This window comes from Ammospiza caudacuta, chromosome 10, assembly GCF_027887145.1.
Source record: "Ammospiza caudacuta isolate bAmmCau1 chromosome 10, bAmmCau1.pri, whole genome shotgun sequence".
In the NCBI taxonomy this organism is placed as follows: Eukaryota; Metazoa; Chordata; class Aves; order Passeriformes; family Passerellidae; genus Ammospiza; species Ammospiza caudacuta.
Window position 1 is genome coordinate 1,334,620 of NC_080602.1, and position 7,013 is coordinate 1,341,632.

General features: G+C 53.3%; 1 pseudogene; it reads left to right on the forward strand.

Annotated features, from left to right (window-relative positions):
* Window positions 1-948: 948 nt before the first annotated feature.
* LOC131562071 (thrombopoietin receptor-like) lies at window positions 949-6,674 on the forward strand (annotated as a pseudogene).
* The last annotated feature ends 339 nt before the right edge of the window (window positions 6,675-7,013 follow it).

Sequence of the window (7,013 nt, forward strand, 5' to 3'; positions counted from 1 at the left end):
TGCTCAAATACAGGGCTCTGGTGAGTCCAATCACCTCTGCCTTCTGGGCCGAAGTTCCAGGTAACAAAGCCCTTGCCTCTATTACCTGATCCAATGTTACCACTGCATACCCGGCATAGCGAGTCCCATTCTCGACAAAACTGGATCCATCAGTGTATAGTTCCCATTCAGGTTCTTCCAATGGTTCATCCTTTAGGTCGGGTCTGCGAATCCAGTTGTTTAGAGAAATATCCCACTGGCCTCTTCCAGGATCCCACCTTCTGGGTGAGGACCCCCAATGCCAGTTTTTGCCTCTCATTCACGTACAACTGGAATTCCTTGGTCAGGTCAGGGAGTCCTAGGGCTGGGGCCTCCTTTAGTGCCTGCTTCAATTCCTGGAAGGCCTTCTTTTGCTGTGTCGTCCACTCCAACCGATGCTGCTTCAAGGCCTCATATAGTGGCTTGGCTAGGAGACCGAAATTCATGATCCACAGTCGACACCATCCCACCATTCCTAGACAAGATCTCAATTCCTGATGGTTACGAGGCAAAAGAATAGCACATATTGCCTCTATTCGGTTTACTCCCAAATGTCTCTGCCCTTGTGTGATCTCACAACCGAGGTAAATAACGCTATTTTTGACCAATTGAGCTTTTTCCTTAGAAACCTGATACCCTGCTTGGCCAAGCATGTTGAGTAATTTAATTGTTAATTCCACGCACATTTCCCTTTCCTTAGTAGCCAGAAAAATGTCGTCCACGTACTGCAGGACTACATACAAGGATGGGGATATTGTTACCTTGGTTATCTTCCATTCCTCCAGCTCCTTGGCCAGTTGGTTTCCAAAAATAGTAGGGGAGCATTTAAATCCCTGTGGGAGTCTCGTCCACATAAGCTGCTTCTTTCTCCCAAAATCAGGACTCTCCCACTCAAAGGCAAAATATTTCCTACTCTCTACTGCCAGTGGGATGCAGAAGAAGGCATCTTTAAGGTCAATCACTGAGAACCATTTAAACTCCTCCGATACAGATGTTAACAAGGTATAAGGACTAGCAACAACTGGATGTATGTCTTTCACTATTTCATTAATAGCCCTTAAGTCCTGTACCAAACCGTACTTACCATTAGGTTTCTTTACTGGAAAAATTGGAGTATTATACTCCGATTCACATTCCTGTAATATTCCTTGAGCCAAAAATTGTTTAATTAACGGGGCTACTCCCCTCCTTGCCTCAAGCTTCAAGGGGTATTGCTTTATCCTCACTGGTCGGGCCCCTTCCTTTAGCTCCACCTTTACTGGCTGCGCAGCTTTAGATTTTCTGGGGACCCCTGACTCCCATACCCAGGGTACTACAGCCTGCTCAATTTCTTCTGGAATAGGAGAGGCATCCACTTCCTTGATTACAAAAATGCCTGCTATTTGTTCCTCAGGTATTTCCAATTTCACCCTTCCCCCTTCAAATATTATTTTCGCATTAAGTCGGGACAACAGGTCTCTGCCAAGAAGGGGTATGGGGCAGTTTGGCATATACAAAAATTGGTGATCTAATTCCTTCCCCCCAAACCTAAGATTTAAAGGTTGTAAAAATGGTTGTTCCTCTAGCTTCCCTGTTGCCCCCACCACCTGTACCGTTGTGTCACTCAAAGGTCCCAATTGTCTATTGAGTACAGAATAAGTAGCTCCAGTGTCTACCATAAATTCTTGATCCTTTCCATCTATTTCTAAAACTACCCTTAAATCCTTTTCTAGTCAGCTTTGATTCTGATAGTTTCCCAAAACTAGTGCTTGAGCGACTTCTGCTGGTCCTCCTGTGAATCCTCCCACAGGAGCATTCCCCATTGGACCTGTCCTTAATCCCATGTTTCCCATGCCCATACCTCCTCTAACCGGGCATTCATTTTTCCAGTGTCCCAATTGTCGGCAAAACGCACACTGGTTTGGATCCAACCTCCCCATGTTAGGTGCAAACCCAAATCCTCCCCGACCTCTTGGCAACCCCCCTCTGTCCACGATTAGTTCCTCCTCGACCCCTAATGGGTCTTCCTCCTGCCCCTGTCTGTTGCATTACAGCCAGAATACTAGCTTGTTGTCTTTTTGCAGTTTCTTTTTCCCTGTTGTTGTATACCTTCCACGCTACCTCCAGCATTTTATCCAAACTTCTAGTATCCTCTCCTTCCAGCTTTAGTAACTTTTTCCTAATATCCTCTTGTGATTGCCCCCATAAACAACAAGGCCAATTGAAGTTTTCCTGATTGATCCTCTACATCTAAATTAGTAAACTTCCGAGCCATGTCTTTTAATCGTTCTAAAAAGGCAGACGGAGACTCATTCTTGTCCTGCTTGACCGAATACAACTTAGACCAGTTCATAGTCTTAGGTATTCCTGTCCTAATTCCTTCCACCAACAATTCCTGATATCGTTTTACAGCCCTTATTCCTCCCGTAGAGTTTGGGTCCCACTTAGGTTCCTCACTTGGTACCAATTCATCAACTGTCTCATTTAGTTGTCTCAACCGAATCTCCTCACGAGCCTTTTCTCTAGTGGCTCTAATAACCATTTCCTTTTCCGTGGAATCCATTATAGTATCTAATAATACCTGTAAATCATTCCAGTCCGGATTCTGAGTCTTTATTATCATTTTAACCACCCTTGCCACCCTTTCAGGATCCTCCCGATAACTCCCCGCTGATTGCTTCCATATTACCAAATCCCCGGGGGAGAAAGGCACCTTTATAAGTATCCTTTCTCCCTGTGGTCCCACAGCTTCCCTTAACGGCGCAATTAACTGTGGCCCCTTCTGCCCCTTCCTTCCCTTGTGAGTCCGCCCTGCTAACGGAGTTCCTTTAACACTCTCATTCTTTTCTAAATCACCACCATCACTATCACTCTCACTAGATCCCGTTTTTATAGCTATATCCGCAGAGGGAGCAGGGGGCACATTAGGAGCAACCGGAACCCTCGGAGGTGCTATACAATAAGACAAATCTTCCTTGACTGAAGGATACAAATTACGCTCCTTTCTTTCTTTACATCCCACACACTCCCTTTCATCATTCACTTCTAAAACAAAAATACCGCATTCCTTTTGCCATTCCTCTTTCCGATATAAAACGAAAAACAAATCCAAATATGGTATTTCATCCCATTTCTCATTTCTCCTTAAAAATTGCATCAAAGATTCCATTATCCCCAATTCCAGTGTACCATTCACCGGCCATCCCACTTCCCCAATCTCATATTCAGGCCACCAATGATTACAATAATCTATCATTTTGCTTTTATCCAATTCTTGATAATACCCCTCACTTTTCCACCGTTTCAATATACAACCTAATGGTGTATTTCCAGGTATTTTACCATTGGCTTGCACTAAGGTTTTAAAAGTTTTAAAAGACATCATATGACAACCTTTAATTCCACTATTAATCCCAATAAACCAATATACCTTAAACCAATATACCTTCTCGCCGTCCTTCCCTAAAACAAACAGGAGGTGAGTTCCGGCCCTGCGTCCTTAGACGTCTTATGGCCGGAGCCTAGGCTTTTTTACCAACCACCAAATCCAAATCCAATTATCACCTTTTTCCAATATAAAGCACCTTCGGGCTCACCTTGGCAATTGTCCAACAGGCACGGGGTGTCGGGTACGACCGATTACTCCCCGAGAAGTGCTCGGTGCCGGCTTGGAGTGGATCGGGACGCGAACCGCCCCAGCAGCCCTTGGAGTCCTGCCGCGGTCGCCAGAAAACTGTTGCCCGATTGATAGATGACACAAAACTCGGATAAGTTTTGTGGGTGCTTTATTAAGGGCCCGGGGAACTGGGGGACTCACGTCCCAAAATCCGAGCCCCCAAATTCACGTGTGGGTGCTTCCCTCTTATACATGCGGTTCATAACAAAGTCTCCAAGAAACAGTTTCCCCGTTCCCCTTGCCTGGTCACAGACCCCTTGTGATACATTCTTTGGTTCACAAACAAGATCATTAATCCTCTGCTTATCTTATTCTAAGAGCATTGTATGCTGCCTCCAGACACGTTAGCATTCTTACTTTCCTGCACTAGTTTAATTATTTATTAAATCCCTAAGACTACCTGCTAGGTTACACACACAAAACTCAACACACTTTTCAACGGCTACAAAACTACTTTTTAACAAACCAGTTCACACACAACTCACTATAATTAAATATTTTGCTAAATTTCATTTCTTTTCCAGCACAAGCACATACCTACTCTACACACCGTGTATGAAGTATAGGGGACAATTCAGAACAATGTTCTCACCTCGCTGGTAACTGCCAAGCAAACCTGACGGAGGCTTCAAAGCAGGACCTCTGAATGGGACCCAGCCAGGTGTTGGATGGTGAAGAGTCCCTTCTCGTTCAGCTCCCTGAAAGGCAGAAGATTGATTTTTCTCTCCCCCAAGGCAGCACCCTCTGAAATGAGCAGCACTGGGACAGGTCCTTGGAGGTGTCAGGGATGGGCAGGGGCCTTTGGAGCCTGCAGTTGCTCCTCAGCTTGGCCCCTCTCCTGCAGAGGCTGGTCCAGGCCAACACTTGGGTGGTGCTCCGGGGCCTGGAGCCAGGGATGAGGCACCACATCCAGCTGTGCAGCAAGCCCGACGGTACCTCCATGGACGGCGTCTGGGGGCCCTGGTCACAGGCTCTGGCTGCAGAGACCCCCCACTCCTCCGGTGAGCAGCCATCCCCTCTGCAGGGTGCTGGCAGCAACAGCAGGGAGGCACCCACGCCTGGGGCTGCTGGGGTGGGGGTCCTGTTGTAGCAAGGTGTAACTCCCAAGTTTTGGGGGGCCAAGGGGAAGCAGCCCCCTCCCTGTCCTGGCTCTCCCTGCCCAGGAGACATCGGGCTGTGCTGCAGAACCCCTGACCTGCGGCACGAGCGCTGCGAGTGGAGCTGGGACCCTGCAGAGCCCCACAGCTCCCACCAGCTCCTCTACCGGCCACCTCTGAGCGGGGCTGGCACAAGGTAAGGGGCATGGCAGGCAGGTGGCACCCATGCAGGCACATCCCAGAGACCACTGGTCCTGCTGTGTCCCAATATCCCACACTGGGCCCCTTGCCCATGCCCTGCTCTGTCCTGCCCTTCCACCACCAATCTCATACCCCCTCACCACATTGCACCTCCAACTACAAGCAGCAGTAGCTTTCCTGGGGAAGAGCAGGAGGAATGCTGGCTGTGGGTTTGCTTTGGTGAGACTGACTGGCTCCCCACTCCTCCCACAGGGAAGATGCATGGCAACAGTGCGAGGAGGTAAGCAGGGGGGCACAGGGCACCTATGCCTGCACTTTCCAGCCCAAGGCTGGCAGTGCCATCTCTGTCCTGGTGAATGTCACCAGGACCCACATGCTGCCCACACTCAGCTACTTCAAGGAGCCCTTTTGGCTGCACCAGGCTGGTGAGTCCCAGTGCCACCGCAGCCCCTGCTTGGCTCACAGGGGACACAGTGTCCCATGTCCCGTTTCACAGGAGCGACGAATGCCTATCCCCAACACCAGCAATGCTCACAGATGCCCCACAGCTTGTGCAGGCAACAGTGTCGCAGGGCCGGCTGAGCGTGCAGCGGCTGCCGCCCCTGGAGCTGCCTGCAGAGCAGCTGGACTACCAGGTCCGCTATGCCATGGAGAACAGCCATGACTGGAAGGCAAGGCCTGCCCAGGGAAGCCCGAGCAGCGCTGCCCTCCTCCGCTGCTGACACACGGCAGGCGCGGGCTCGGGCCAAGCGGGATCCGCCCCTTGGTGCCAGCCCACAGCAGCCCTGCCTCCAGCTCGGCTCTGCCCCGCAGGTCCTGCAGGTTCCGCGAGCAGCGAGGAAAGAGGTCCTGGACCTGCGGCCAGGCTCCCGCTACCCCGCGCAGGTGCGGGCCCAGCCCAGCGGGCCGTGGTACCGGGGCAGCTGGAGCGCCGGGACCAAACCCGTTGTGGTTGATGCCGTGGCCGATGCGGGTAAGGGGCAGGGCTGGAGGCTGCGGCCGCAGGAGCCTCACGGCTGAGGGCAAGAGGCAGACAGTGCTGGAAATGGGGAGGGGGGCACGGGGCAGGGGGCTGCGAGGGGCTCAGAGATGGTGGCTCTGAGAAAGGCTACAGTTCCGGCATTCCTCCGCCGATGCAGGCTGGCTCAGCCCCAGTGTTACGGTGGTGCCGCTGCTCTTCTCAGCAGCGCTCCTGGGGCTGTGTTGCACCTTCCCCTCCCTCTACAGGTAAGGGCTGTGCCGGGGGCAGGCGGGGGGGTCCAGCACCAAGCCTGGGCACCTTGCATGGGGCATTAGGGCACCTCAAGTCTGAGGGTAAATTCGATGCCCCTTCCTGCGTACCCAGCAACATGAAGCCGAAACTCCGGCCGCCCGTTCCTGAGCTGCACCGTGCTCTGGGCAGCTTCCTCCAGGAAAGCAGCAAGCACGGCCAGGCCAGTGGGTGGGCAGGGCGACTCAGCTGCTCCCAGGGGCAGCTCGAAGGGCAGCCCCTACCCCGTCCACTCCATGTCGCCCCAGGCCATGCCTTCGAAAAGCAGCCGCCAGAGGAGACCGTCCTGCCCTGCCTGCTGGAGGTGCTGCCCGGCCCGCCGCCGGAGCACTCTGGGGGCCGCCTGTCCAGCACCGACATGGCCAACCAGTCCTACCTGCTCATGGGCGGCTGGGAGCCGCGGGCAGCCACGACCGCCCCCACCCCGCCATAAACTCCTGTTCCCCCCGAGCCCCCGCCTGGTCCCTCCTGCGGCGCCGCGCCCCCGGCGCGGATCGCCCCGCCTTAGCAAGACCTGGTCCCGCCTCCGGTCCCGCCCCCTCACTTCATGCGCGGAGCGCTCCGCCCCGTCCCGCGGCTCAGCCAATCGCGTTGCGTCGCGCGGCCGTCGCCGGGCAGTGCGCGGCCGGTGGGTGTGAAGCGGCCCAGCGGGGCCCCGTCCGCCCGCCGTTTGAAATGCTGCGGGGCGGGCGAGCGGCGGCGGCGCCGCGGAGGTGAGCGTGTCACAGGCCACAGAGGCGGCCTGCAGGCGCAGTCCCGAGCGGGGAGGCTG